Source organism: Tachysurus vachellii, chromosome 23 (genome assembly GCF_030014155.1).
Source record: "Tachysurus vachellii isolate PV-2020 chromosome 23, HZAU_Pvac_v1, whole genome shotgun sequence".
NCBI lineage: Eukaryota > Metazoa > Chordata > Actinopteri > Siluriformes > Bagridae > Tachysurus > Tachysurus vachellii.
Window position 1 is genome coordinate 1,752,009 of NC_083482.1, and position 12,065 is coordinate 1,764,073.

General features: G+C 45.2%; 1 protein-coding gene across 2 annotated transcripts in view; it reads right to left on the reverse strand.

Annotated features, from left to right (window-relative positions):
* Positions 1–8,507, reverse strand: part of bcor (BCL6 corepressor) — a 43,102-nt gene extending 34,595 nt beyond the window's left edge. For both annotated transcript variants that reach the window (XM_060859437.1, XM_060859435.1), the window contains exon 1: positions 7,802–8,507. The gene's annotated coding sequence lies outside the window, so the exon portion shown is untranslated. The remainder of the gene's footprint in view (positions 1–7,801) is intronic.
* Between the last annotated feature and the right edge of the window lie 3,558 nt (positions 8,508–12,065).

Consider the following 12,065-nt stretch of genomic DNA (forward strand, 5'->3'; position numbering starts at 1 on the left):
TTGTTATCTAGTCACAAGCGCTTGATAAGGAATGCCCCCGTGCACTGCTCACCCTCCTCCTTCATTCACACACACACACACACACACACACACACACACACAAAATGCCTGGCGCCCGCAGATGAGGAGAAGAAGAAGGAGGAGAAGAAGGGGGGAATTTCATCATAGCGCCACTGAGGGAAAGATGCTATCACCCAGCCCACCGCTTGGCAATGACATAAAAGCGGAGCTTTGTTGAGCTTGCGAGCCGCGCCTCCGTTATTGATGGCTCTACAGAGCCCTCGGATTTCAATAAGGCAGACCCGGGGCTCTTATCTGCAGATGCGGTCTCGGTCGCTGCCGTTGAAGGAGGGAGGCAGACCGCCCCCGGTCTCATCAATCAAAGTGGGCTTCGGCCTCACGCGCACAAAATCCTCTCGCTGCTGGAGTGTTTTCGTCACTTCCATGGCAACCCATGTAGCAACAAGGCCAGAACGTTTAAACAGGGAGGGTTCGTGGCCTGCCATTTCAGCCTCGCTGCGCGTGATCACAATAAAAATCAGTCGATTATAATAACGGCTTACGCAGTCTAGCATTTTTTTTCCCCCCATTCAAAGCCTTTTTTTATTTTCTTCAAAGGCACTTTATAGTTAGGATCTGGATCATAATCCACACGGCGACAAAAGTATATTAATTCCCATCAGCACATCAGAAAATCCTGTGCATAAATTCTGGCTTTCCCCTCTGAGCTGCGATTCCCTCCCTCCGTCCATTAAAGACTAATCCGTGCGAATCGTTCGGCCACACGCTCCCCTGCGCGCTCGTTTTCCGTGCTCTTAACGACCTCGCGCGATAGTGTGAGTACATTATGCGTCCCGGGCTGCTTCGGAGGGAGAGCGTCGCTCGCCTCCACGTAGTGAAGAAAATGACCCTCGAAGGCAATCCATCGCGAAGTGACACTCTCTGAGGCGCCTTTGTTTGATTCTAAAAGTAACCCGGCTTCAAATAAAGACTCCCAGCAAACCTGGGAATCTGCCGGTCTTTTCCTTTAAATAACTCGAGATGTGCTACACATAAATAGTTTAACGAATTATATCAATGTGTTTTTATATAAACTTTCTGCATCCATTACGACCTTGCTTACGCACATGCTTTTGATTGATATGAAAATGGAAAGTGTCCAAAAGAAGGTTTAGAAGTTCATGTAGAGCCAAAAAACTATAAGTTCCCCCATTATAAACCTAAAGCCTTAATTTTAACAGTCTAATCGATATTTTAAGCAAGACCTAACTGTTGCAATGTTGAGGACAAAATTACACGCCAATAATTGTGCAACTACACTGTGGAACGAGGACGCACGTTTACACACACAAAACAATCGAAGCCTACACGCACTGTTTTTATCTTTAATTTGGTGAAAAACAATCCAAAATCCGATCTGCGTGTTCGTTTAGACTTTGTTTTTAAAGCTGTGTGTGTGTGAGAGAGACTCTCATGGGGAGACGCCAAGGGCACGAGGAAGGCGTGTGAGCAGCTGCGTCGCTCCGTGTCGGCAGTGAAGCAGGCGAGAGAGGAAAAAAAAACCTGGCACGGAAAAGACGAGAGAGTGTAAAATGTGCCAGTTTTGAGGTGTGGATTTAGGCACATAAAACCTCATAAATCCTGCGGTAAAAGATGGAGGTGTGGCTTGTGAGACAGTTAACAAATATATGACGTAAGCGCTTTATCCTGGCCAGGGACACGGTGGATCATGATTATATCCCAGGTAGACTGTGCACGAGGTGTGAATACCCCCTGGTCACATGCACACCCGCCCCCCCCAATCCAGCTAGCAGTAGAACAGTAGAGCAGAAGAGCTCAGATTTCCTTCAGATTAACATTTAAGCATGTGGTCATTCGACGTCAGAAGTGAAACTGTTGCACTGTGGTTAAGCTCACAGGAAGTTCAAAGTGCATGTTTTGTCGCACTGCTGTAATCAGGCAACAAAAATGTCCCAGACGGTAGGTAAGTGTACGGGCTACTTTCTAGTGCGTCGTATTTTAACGTCGTCGCTCACAACTAAATCTCCGCTACAAGAAATCCAGCTACGTAGCTAGCTAGCTAACATGGCAACAGTGGCAGGTTCTCTTCATATTTCATTTGTTTTAACTTGGTGAGGAAAAAGTCTGGTGACTGTCGCTGAAGAGTTAATCCTACTGTTCATGCTTTAAGTCATCGAAGAACTCCAGCTTGCGAAATGTGTTTTGGCTGTTCACACGCACAACTGCTACTACTGCTACTACCACACAGTCATAAACTGGCGAGAGAATTCAGCTTCATGAAAGCAGCAGAATGACCAAAACCCCAGCCGAAAGAAAGAAAGAGGTTAATGCCATGAAGGACAAAGCGGCCTGGATAAACGATTAGCCTGCCCCGGTTTCGGGTGGTGTGTGTGGGGGGGTGTGGGGTTAGGGGTAAATCGGATTCTCGTGCCCGCAGGATCTTTGTCTCCGACCGAGAGCTAGCGAACGTGCCAAGAACAGCACACGTTCAAGATCAAACTCCGTGCGAGCTAGTGGCTAGACGAGGGGTCACTTTCAGTGCTGTGTTTAAGGATTTTACTGTAACTGGAGATAAACGTACGCGTGTTTAAAACGTAATCTATAAAAACGGACAGATGCGTCACCCGCGGTCGGGTGCGGTTTTTACCCCAACACCTTTTCCTACACGCTTGCATCATAACTATTCATGTGGTTTTCATCATGAGCACAACATCAAGATCTTCAGTCACGTGATGATGTCCTCAACGATGACTGGAAAAACCTGCGATTACCCCCCCCCCCGACCTTTGTTAGTTTCGTAATCAATGATATATAACTTTACGGTATTGGAACATTTACTGATCGCAAAAGTTTTTTTTTTTCATCCTCGAACAATACGCTGTCAGACACAGAGAGAGAGAGAGAGAGAGAGAGAAAGAGAGAGACAGAGAGAGAGAGAAAGAGAGAGACAGAGAGAGAGAAAGAAAGAGAGAGACAGAGAGAGAGAGAGAGAGAGAGAGAGAGAGAGAGAGAGAGAGAGAGAGAGACAGAAAGAGAGGGAGAGAGAGAGAGGGAGAGAGAGAAAGAGAGAGAGAGAGACAGAAAGAGAGGGAGAGAGAGAGAGAGAGAGAGAGAGAGAAAGAGAGAGGGAGAGAGAGAGACAGAAAGAGAGGGAGAGAGAAAGAGAGAGAGAAGAGAGAGAGACAGAAAGAGAGGGAGAGGGAGAGAGAGAGAGAGAGAGAGAGAGAGAGAGAGAGAGAGAGAGAGAGAGAGAGAGAGAGAGAGATTTCGGTTGGCGAGCCTGTGAACTCCTACACTATTAGTCTCGACAGCTCACGCGGCACCACCATTTCACAGCTTGTGAGCTTAGACAACTTCGCGGAAGAGCGCACAGGGAGGAGGGGGTATTTCAGTAATCCAGAACCGTCTTCCTCTTAACGTTTACGTCTGAAATATTAGATGTTGTGCGCAGAAACTGTGCACAAACACAGAAACTGTGCACAAACACAGAAACTGTGCACAAACACAGAAAGGGTTTACGTCTAGATGCATATTTAAAAGGTTCTGGAGATGACTGCAGCGCGTGTGTGGAGGTTGGGGACTTTTGTTCCGCACGTGCGTCTTAAGAAACCCCTAGGACCTCTGGACGTGCACGCGTCATTAGAAAGGTTCTTGTGTGCCATCTGAGTCTCATTTCGCAGCACTTAAGCGCTCTCTGGTCTCTGCACGGCTGCTTTAGTGTTATGAAAGGAGGCGTAAAAGCATGCGCGAGTGTGTGTGGGGTGTTTCTAGAAGGTGAGATATTGGAGGTCTCAGACTATTTCAACAGGGCATGGACACTTTCAAAACACACACACACACGTGTCACACTAATGTTGCTGTTAAGTTCATGTGCTCTGACAAGACTACTTACATCCTCATGAAAGACTCTGTAAATACTCATTAGTGTGTGACAATTTACAAATTTTTAACGTAGGCCACTTTTGTGTGTACGATAAAAACGTTTAAAAACATTCAGATGAATTTTATCCAGAACCACATACGAGATTTGACGCTTAGACATTCAGATCTTCAACGATTCAGGGGAAAAAACTTCTATAAAGAAATAAACAAACAGACAATTCGTTAGTATGTTTGTAGAGTATGCGAAATAAAACACAAAGCCTTGTGTGTTCAGAACTAATCTATTCCTGATGACGCAACACACACAGCTTCATCTCTCCGCCGTAAGTGCGCCCTATACCGTGTAACATCGCGTGCACTGTGATGGGCTTTTTTTTTTTTTTTTTTCAGTGGTGTTCCGTCCCTCGCGCTGGCTGTTGAAAAAAAATAAAAGCGCACGCACACACAACGAGAAGGAAGAAAAGAAAACAATGCGTAGGCGTCGCTCCGGGCGCTCCTGCTGCGGCACAGAGAGAAAGAAAGAGAGAGAGAAAAAAGAGAGCGCGAGAGAGAGAGAGAGAGAGAGAGAGAGAGAGAGAGAGAGAGAGAGAGAGAAGGTCGGTGAAGCGAGGCGATGAGAGACGAGACGGAACGAGCTCTCGCGTTTCAGCGCTGCCGTCCCGAGGGGACCGCGCACGTCCCGGGGAAGGCAAGGCTTCCATTCAAAACCCGTGACGTCTGCGGCGCGAGCCAACTCGGATCTGTAACGCGATCCGCGCCAGCGCGAGGTGAACTTGTACCCCGTCGCGCCTCGCGCTTTATTTCTCTCTCACGTCGCCTCTCGCACGAGATATTTCCGCTCAAACCGCTCGTGCGGGGATGAATATAAAGCAGAGAAACATAAAAATGGATTTTAGCGGAGGAAAAAAATAAGCAGGAAAGCAACACGACTCAAGCACAGGGACGGAAAATAAAACGCAAACAATAAAAAACAGGAATAAGAAGTTTCTCTCTCACGTTTGCTCCTCAGGCTAAAACACTTCCTAAACAAAGGCGCCCTCTAATCCTGAACCCGCGTGCGTAAAATTCGTGCAGCCACCCGATCCCGTTTGACCTTTGACCCTTTATTAATCAATGAAACTTTGCCCTATTGGACCTGTTTTTGCACCTCTGACACAGTACAATACGCTTCCGATTACAATAGGAGGAGATCGTAAGGTACGTAAGGTTGTTGGTGGGGTTTTTAAGACTCTCGGGTGTGCATGCGGAGCCCCGTGCAGACAGGCAGGCAGTCGCAAGCTCCCCGCTGAGCCGCCCGCGCTATAAATAAACAAATCCGGATAGCGGAGATGAACGTGGATGGAGGGAGGAATGGAGGGAGGGATGGAGGGAGGCGAGGTGTACGCACAGGGTAAATGGGGGATGGGGTAGGAGAAACCAAATAAACGGGCAGCTGATAGAGAAGCTACGCGGCCTATTTATTTTTCCACAGCCGTCGACCTGCGATTAAAGCGGTCACGACTCATGACGTGGAATTTCACCTCTTGAGCAACACGTCGCACCGGGCCACCCACGCTTCAGCGCAATGAGGTGGTGACGCAACATTCAACAGCGACCCGTTTATTTTTGGCCTATTTCCACCTCAAGGCAGCCTCGAGCCCCGCATTGGCTTGCAGCACAGGTTATACACGCACTATGACGGAATATTTACCCCAGTCACGATTGATTAATGGGGCACAAAGACGTGCTTGATGAATCCTGCCTTTGTGCCACGATTAATGGAGCGGAATTGATTTTTAAAGAAAAAGCCCTTTTTACTACAAATCTGTTTATCTTTTGGACTAGTAATAAAATGCGTAGCTATAGCTACAACTTTCCAACGTCCTAAGTTGTGTTCTATATTATTCAGCTTCATTTGTTGTTAGCAGGACACGTTTAAATTGTGCGATTTATGTGCGACATCTTTAAGGTTCAGGCTGATTGTAACCTACTTTAAAGAAACTATCCGAAAACAACCAACTAATTACTCAAATATGTACGTGAAGGTCCAGGTGCATAAACATGACAAACGACAACATTTTGTTTCAATAGTTTTACAGTAGATTTACGTGTGTACATATTTCGTGTCATCGGCTTCACGTGAAGTTTGACGCGATGATGATAAACGATATTGAGGTCACGTAAAAAAAACTGTATAAACTCCACACAACGTTTTGCCACTCTGTTCACGTGAGATGTTAGTACTGTTGTAGTGGGTGAAGCAAAGGTGGGGCACCAAGTTATTTGTGAGGAATGAAAAAAAATCCACCCTGGTGTGTACATATGTCTGTATTTTTATGTATACGCATAGTTAAGATTGTGAAGAAATAGGGCACGAAACTATCACTAAGAGGGACACAACGTGTACACTTAATGCTACCATGTGCATCTTACCTGAAAAAAGTGTACTATGTGTACTTTAGTACCTTACGCTCCAGTTGTGTCCTGCAAACCATTTTTTTTTTAATTCACACAGGCTTCCGGGTACAAAATAAACGACTTGGGTGCCATCACAGCGACAAGGAAGGTCAGTTTGTACTTGTACTATTTTCTGAGAACGACGTGGAGTAATACACAAAATTACAACCCCAGATCTCAGACCTGAGATGAACCTTTAACACGCTACTTAGTGAGGGAACGAGATCATTTTTAATACACCTGTAGAAGAAAAAAAAAATTACGTACCACGTTACATGAGAGACAGAATTAGTACCTAGTACCAGTTCGGGGGGCGTGGCCTGTTCTTCAGACCCTTGGTGTGGTGTTCCGCTGTTTGGACAAACTATATTGGGTGGTTTGGGACGCAGCCTGCGAAGTGCAATTACTACTTTATGCCTTTTCCGCGAATCTCGCGCCCACTGGCTGGGAATTGTTGGAGGATTTGACAACGCCGGGGCCGTAAAAACACGCGCACGCTATAAAACGTGCCTTTGTTTTTACAACGCACTTTTTTGTTTTCCGTTACGTGGGAAGGCGACTCCGGTTTTGAGAGATTAATAAAAAAAATAGAATCAAAGGAATAACAGCGTCTGTGGAACAAAAGTGAACAGGACTGTGCGCAAAAAAAAAAGAAGGAGAGACAAAGAACTTAGACTGGCTAAAATGTAAAAGGTGAGACGGCTCATGTCGAGGAGGAGAGATCAAAACGCTGTGAGGACACGTAAGAGATTTCTCCGCAGGCCCGAATTACCTTCAATGCACAGTGACTTTAAATGTATGTAGGTGCCAAACGACCCGGGAAAAAAAAAAAGAACGAAATGGCGGTGACCTCCAAATGCGCGTAACTGCAAAGTCGCAAGCACAAGGTGAGGTTATCGTCAGGAAATAGGGCGAGGCTACAAATCAATAAATACAGCCGGATGTACACAAGCCAAATGCCGCGTGCATCGTGGTCGAGAGAGATGACAAAACTTGACGTGAAAAACAGAACACGTGCATTTCCGAGAAAGCCGACGCTTCCACGGAACGGTGGTGTGTTTTCGCTTTGAATAGACGCCGAAGAAAGAAGAAGAAGAAGAAAAAATCTACAAAAGGTCAGCTAACAGGAAAGTCCCGCAATGTGTGTTTATACATAAATAAAAAAAAAAAAATCAATGAATGGCAGACGCCGCGGACATACAGATTTCTAGACAGGAAGGAACGCGAACTCTAACTGAGCGCAATATGTGTGAAGCTCGTGCCGACCCGGGCACTGGAATGCTCACGAGTCAACAATGAAACGCACACAAACATGTTTACAAACAACTTTTTCTGACCACGCGATTGCCACAAATGCCTCCCCGAGCCGTGTGCATGAGATCATTATATGTCCAGGATTACGCCGTTTAAAGTCCAAACTCGGACACACACACCGCTATAAATAAAGTTCAGAACTTCTTACCTGTTATGAATAAGAAGTGTGAAATCGGTGAGCACGAGCGGTGTTTGTCCTCTCACTCGAACTTACAAAGGACGGAGCGCCGTGTCGGGACGGGGCAAAAAAAAAATATCCGAGCTGAAAGTGGAGACGTTTGAGCGCTGCGCTGGAGGTCGACCGGTATTTTCAGGACTTCAGCGTATCCGCGAATATCCGTGTAGAGAAGTACGCGGTACTGAGCGCAGAAGACACGGGCGCATCTTTGAATTCCCAAAAGAAAGCTCCGAAAGAAAATCCCGTTTCTTTGTCCGAGCAGAGCGCTAAGTCCATGTGGCGGAAAACGCGAGCGCAAATGTGAAGATTTCCCTTTGGACTCCCGCGAACAGACGCACACAAACACAAACTAATTCGGTCCGCTCGCGCTTCGTAGCGCCATGTTGGGGGCTCGGCGAGACACAGGCGAGCACGCCGCACGATTCCTCCTCACTCCTTACGCGCACAAAGCAGGATACGCCGGCGCCGGTAACAAACACACTACTTTAACGCTCATTATTCTTTACTCCCCTCAAATCCTTCGAGTGAGCCTCCACGGCAACGGACGCTCTTTGTTCCAGGGTTTACGAACGCGCGAGATCCCGTACGCGCAGCTGAGCGGCCGGAGAGTCGAAAACTGCTGCTCGTTTCGAGCTCGCGCGTGAGACTGGCGACTGACTGACTGACTCACTCACTCACTCACTCGCTCACGCACGCGCGCGCACACACACACACACACAGACTCTCGCTCACTCGCTCTCTCGCCCTACCCAGAAGGCCAGTCGAGGGGGGGACCGCAATTACCATAAAAACCTCCGCGCGACGCCCGCGAAAGAAAAAAGAGCGAGGAGAGGGGGGAAGAAGGGGGAGGAAGGGAGAGAGAGAGAGAGAGAGAGAACAAAATAAACCGGCAGCCTGACGGACACGAAACAACACCACAACTACAGTGTGTTTACATAGAAAACGCTCGCGTCTCAGAGGCACAGAGTTACATCTCTCTCTCTCTCACACACACACACATGTGCGTCAGGACCAGGGACCGTAACCTTACTTTAACTTTAAAAACAAGTAGAACAATAATTATAACTTAGGAAAGCAAGAAAGAAGGAAAGTTGAGGGGGGAAGCAAAGAAGAACGAGAAATGATAAAGGGATAGAGCAATAATAAAAGCACCAGCTCGGGTTAAAAATGAACCTTTTTTTGGAATATGGGATGAATTAAGTGTTTATTTTAGCGCTCGAGTCTCCTGAGCTCTGGCCGCATGTTCACGTGAATAAAGACAATAACGTCAGAAAATGTTACACACACGACAGCGTTACTGAGCACGAGGAGGATTAAAGCGGTCAAAAAGCCGAGGCTGAGTAATGTTTCAGCTGCAAAACCGACAAAAGAGCGTCCCGTTTGCGCCGCGCGTGCTCGCATCGTGCCCGCTGTATACGCTTTACAGAGAACAACGATATTCGCGCGAGCTGGGACTCAAGGCCTAACTGGGGAAAGCCTTCATTCTATTAATGTTTTTTGCTCCATCCATCGATCCATCCATCTATCTATCTACCCAAAACCCATGAGATTTTATATATGCAAGTTATATAATGGCCTCCGATTTCATACCGGAGTGAACAATGCTGAGTGTCTACATATACCAAACACACACTCATAGACATTATACATAATTAAATATACTGTAAGCCAAGGCCATTTCCAGTCAGATGGAGTTGAAAGCCGTCCATGACCATTTCTGTACAAGTTAAAATGAGACAATACAGAAACAAAAACAGCCATACACAAGATACGGTGCTTTGGGCCTCTTGGTCTAAACAGGTTTAAAATGAACAGATTTTTGTAGATTTTAACAAACACAATGTTACCAAACGAACAACAGAGATCCTGGGGTCTTCTTTTTACCAAACGTCTTACATTTTTCTCTTTTTATGCTACCACTTTGACACTTAACACCATTTGCGTATATATAATTAAAGGCTTATGGCTATTACACACTTCCAGATTGTACTGGATGGGTTGCGCGTTTATTTGCACTATGGCAAACTGTATCATCATCATCATCATCATCATCATCCACAAACACGTTATCAATCCAACAGTTTTTTTTTTTAGCTCCAACTCTTTGAACACACTTCCATCCAAAATGCGTGTGTGTGTGCGCGCTACTTAATCCGATCTCCCGTCCCCACATCTCCCCATTGTGCCTCTCCGTGATTCCCGCTGAGAAAGAAAAGACGAAAAGGTGGTGGTGGGGTGGGGTGGGGTGGGGTGGGAGGGTATGGGTGGGTGCCTCTTGAATGCAGGTCCGTTAGCGCGAGCTCTAATACGACCCGAACGGTCGGTGCTTTAATGTGCGCGCTCTCGTCAAGAAAACTGTCCCTGGCAGGCGCCAGCGAGCGCGCGCTCCATAAAAAAACGACAGGCTTGGGAACTTGGGTCTCGTCCCAAATTGCTCCATTACTGCCCCACTGGTCGCAGGCTTTACTCGGGGGAGGGGGTAATGAGTTGTGCATAATTAATTTAGATGGGAAAAATAACCTGGACTGGCACGTGCATACACTCAGAGACACACTCAGAAGTGAAAGGTTCCAAACTGTGCTTTTCCTTATGGCTCGGATGATTCCATAGGTACCTTCAGCATGTTCTTACCAGGGAGGGTGCATGTATTTAAAAAGCACATCTAAAATGTTAAAACTAGAAAAACATACAAAACAAATCTATTTTTAAACCTAAAGTATTTAAGAGTGATTTAACAATATAGACGACATTTATTTCTTAATTTTTTATCACAAACTGTATAAATCTCCTGATTTTAAATATTCAAGTTGAAAACTCGGATAAACGGGACACGTTTTAAAAACAAATGCAAACATCTGATTATGAAAAAAAAAGGTGAAGGTACATTGTGGAGCTCGTCAACAAGTACTTTGAAAGTGAAGATGAAAGGAGAATTTTTCTTTTGTAAATTTACTAAAGTGAGATTAGTATTATTTTCTTATTATATAATGCCAGAGAAAAGATGCAAGATGCAACCGTTAACTGGAACCAGTCCAGCAACAAGGAAGAGTGCAGTTCAGTAGCTTTGTTCCTGAGTGTGGCCTACGATATTCAAAATTAATACTTCAAAATAAAAAAAATAAAAAAAAGAAATTTAAGGGGGGGGGGGACTGTATTTATCCTTGTCATTGGTATGCTACCATCAAGGTGCATGTTTCGCACCTTTAAGTTTAATAATTAACCTTTAAAAATAATGTAGAAATAGGTGAAGGTCCAGTAGCTTTAGCCTTGAGAGTGTAGGGTGGTGTATTAGGTGTGTGCAGTGTATACTTTACTTCACTGACGTATTAAAGATATGATAAGGGCACCACTACAGCAACATGGAAAGGTACAGTTTAGTACCAGAGTGTGCAGGCTAAAAATTAGTTTGTGGCCTACAAGTCCATCCGAGAACAGCCTAGAACAAGAACAAATAATTTGATGATATTTTGATAAAGTTACACACTAGTAAAAAAAAAAAAAAAAAACACAATTTCCTGTCTATATCTGTAATGAACTTATTACTGTGAATAAACTATATCCCTCTGATCCCACATCGGAATATATTGCATAACCGATTATCAGCTCTTCTCTGTGGCCGTATGATGAAACTGGGCATTATGACTAATCAAAAGAAAGTGAGAACAGAGAAAAAACAGATCTTGTGGTGAAGTGCTGGTCTGAAAACCCTGACTTTAATGACTAATGTTTCCTTTTCCCACGCTGAGCATTATGGGCAATTCCCTCGATGACTATTCCCTTTAAATGTTCCTTCGAGCAAAGCTAGGTTTAAGATTTTTTTCTCCTTTCTGTCCACCCTTTCACACTTCTCTGCTTCATTAGCAGTAGGATAAATTGACGTGAATATACTCAGGGGGCGGGGTTAAAGGGGCGGTTCACGATTCCTCTGGCGTTCCAAATGAACGTATTAGTTCCAGGAGAATTGTTACCGTTAGTGTGAATAGGAACAGCTACTGCACAGGGATAAGTACGGATAATGAACAAACTAAAACGTGTTACTTAATACGTTTCTTTAACATGTATGTAAGGAGTCTCAGTGTATTCCAACATGTATTACAGTCAGAGGTAAAGCTGTAAAATTAAGCGTTTAGTTGATGCCATGTGTTTTTTTGATGTGAGACGGAAAAATAGACAAAGCTTCTGAAACAGTGACACTTTCTCTATTCCTCAATTTAAGAAACTTGACTGAATCCAG